The sequence below is a fragment of the Pteropus alecto genome, unplaced genomic scaffold (genome assembly GCF_000325575.1).
Source record: "Pteropus alecto unplaced genomic scaffold, ASM32557v1 scaffold7, whole genome shotgun sequence".
Lineage (NCBI taxonomy): Eukaryota > Metazoa > Chordata > Mammalia > Chiroptera > Pteropodidae > Pteropus > Pteropus alecto.
The window spans coordinates 40,179,386-40,182,038 of NW_006494614.1; the positions used below are offsets into that span (position 1 = coordinate 40,179,386).

Sequence of the window (2,653 nt, forward strand, 5' to 3'; positions counted from 1 at the left end):
TTAGAGGGAAGATTGCGGGGAGTGGGGGCACAGGCCTGACTAACTGCATAGTCCCAAAGCTCCTAGCCTCCTCCTCTGTGTCCCTCTCCTGCCTTCCCCCTCAGTGTCCCTCTCCTGCTCGCCCCTGTTATTTCTGTAGCTAGGACCTCTTTGGAACCAGCAGATGAAACAGCTTTCCCTTTAGATGGCATGGAAAGGCAGGCAGGCATGTCCTGGTGCATGCAAGCCTAGCTCTGGAGCGAGGACTGGCTTCCCCTCTTGCCTACCTGGGCCAGGACTCACCAGATGCCCAGACTTGCCAGCAGAAGGGTGAGAGCAGAGGGGGCCTGGGCAGTCCCTGGGAGGTCGTCCTAGCTCCAGCTCAGGCAGCAGGCCTTGTCCATGGGCTCCTCCTGGGTAAGGGTCCAGAATAAAGACAGTGGCACAGGGCATATGGGGAGAGAACCCCCCAGGCCTTGCTGTGGGAGGAAGTTTCCTCATTCTGAGAAGCCTCACATACACTCAACCAAAAGATAAAAAACTACCCCTGTAGCTTGGGAGATAAGAGACCCAATTGTCTCAGCAGGGGAGCTGAGGGGGTGGGTCAACTCAGGTGCAGCCAGTGCTCCAGATCCGAACCTCAAGACAAAGAGATACCATTCAGTACCCCAGACCATCAAGGGGTTTTTCTACCTGTTCCTGTAAGTCTTCTCAACCCCTTCCTGGGTAAACTCCAGACTCTCTAAAAGCTCTCTTCAGTCCCCCAGCCCACACCTGGGTTGTAGAACAAGGAAGGGAGGAGCAGAATCACAGGCCTCCAGATAGAGGCAAAGGGCTTCTTTCATTCATCCTTTCCACAAATATTTACCGAGAACCTCTGCATGCTAACCAGGTTCTAGGCAGTGGGCACAGAGTGGAGAACAACATGTTTTTACATTTTCTAGAGAGACAGGAAAAGAGAGCTATACCCTGAGGGGTGGATAGAGAAGGCTCAAGACAAGTTTTCTACTAGGGAGCAGGGAAGAGAACCCTGAGCCTCCCACCTCAGCATACTGTGCTCCACCCCCACCCCCACAGGCAAAGTTCCTGGCAGTAAAGAGCATATGGACGCTGTTTCAAACCAGACCAGAGACTGAGTGGAGAGAATAGGGTACGTCTCCTTCCTTAGTGAAATCTGCCTTAGGCTTAGAGAAGTATTAATTTCTGCCCTCTCCCCTAGCTACATACCTGCTCTTTGTTCTAGCCAAACCCACCCCAGTCCTGGGCACAATTCAACTCCTGGGGCAGCCCCCTCCCCCACCCACATCTTGACACTCAGCAGGCCAGCCCAGGTGTTTTATTCTTGTCTGCCTTTGCCCAGCAGCAACCGGGGATTTGATAACAGCTCAGAGAATCTGGTGTCCCTCCAGCCATGCCTTGGCCTGCCGAGATGAGGCCCTGAAAGCAGCCACCAAACTGAATACCTCCCCACCCCCATGCTCCTAACACCTTTCATGCATCCCAGCTTCCAGACAGATCCTTGTGGTAACATCAAATTCTCCACTCCCCAGGATTCCATATGGGGCCAGCCACTACCTGCAGGTACCCTCTCTTCCCTCACAACCACCTATTAGCTAGTTTTAAATTGTCCCCATTGAACAGATAGAGGCAGCTAAAGTTCAGAGAGATCGAATCACTTGTCTGAGGTCACAGAGCTAGTGGTGAATGAGTGAGCTAGAATTCAAACTCTACATGTAGCTTATTCTACGCTCCTTCTGGGGTGAAGAGGGAGGTATAAAGGCTGCTACCCAACTAGCCCAATATACTGGGAGGTGGGGGTGTTCTACTCCAACTAAGGGAGAAAAATAAGGTGAAGGCCCAGGTCATCTGCAGCCTGACATGGGTGTCACGTGTAAGGCAACCTTCCCTCCCACATCCTGGCATGGAAAAGTTCACAAGCAGGACAAATGGGAGGGCCTAAAGGTTACCAGAGAAATGGGCAGAGGGGAGGCTCCAAGAGGGGCGAGGGGCAGAGTGGGACCAGCCCTCACCCACCACTGCTCTTCCTTGGGAAGAACACCTGGGGTGTGTGTCCTTGTCCTTTCTGAGTTAAAGAAGGGTCCTCTTTCTGGGAATTAACAAGGACCTAGGAAGGGGTAGCTAGGGACACGAGTTTGCTAATAAAAGGCGGGGGTTAAAGAGAGTCTCTCCAGCTCGGTTTTGTGTGCTCTCAGCCCCATTCCCCTCACGCATAGCGGTTAACGGCGCAGCCCCTCCCCTGTACCAACCAGATTGATCGCTATTAACCATCTACTCGCCCGCCCTTTCCGGAGGTCAACTCGGCGACTGCTGGTTCCAGGCCCAGGAGGCACTCCGTCCTGCCCCTCTCGCGTTCCGGTCCCTGCAGGGTCCCTCTGAGCCCCGACCCTTTGCACGCCACGTGCTGCGCGGCTCCGCATGCTCTACGCAGGGGTGCCCCCACCTGGCGTCCCCTCTGCTAGCTGCGCAGCTGCCAGGCCGGGCCTCCCTGCCCTCGTGGCAGGCGGGAAGCGGTGCCTTACGTCCCGGCGCTCCCCAGCCCCATGGCTCCCCAGCCCCCCCGACCCCGGGCAGCACCTGCCAGGAAGGAGTCCTCCCTCCAACGCTGATATCCGCGCACTCTCTAGCCGTTTCCCGCGCCCGCTGCAGCGCATTC

General features: G+C 55.6%; 1 protein-coding gene across 12 annotated transcripts in view; it reads right to left on the reverse strand.

Moving 5' to 3' along the window:
- SLC29A1 (solute carrier family 29 member 1 (Augustine blood group)) overlaps positions 1 to 2,653 on the reverse strand; it is a 13,092-nt gene that overhangs the window by 7,371 nt on the left and 3,068 nt on the right. For 9 of the 12 annotated variants that reach the window (XM_025042819.1, XM_015600620.2, XM_015600619.2 and 6 more), the window contains exon 2: positions 283 to 392. The exons of 1 other annotated variant lie outside the window; for it this stretch is intronic. The gene's annotated coding sequence lies outside the window, so the exon portion shown is untranslated. Of the gene's footprint in view, positions 1 to 266; positions 393 to 2,574; positions 2,605 to 2,653 lie in introns of those variants that run through there. 2 more of the 12 variants (XM_015600615.2, XM_015600617.2) reach the window with 2 other exon arrangements.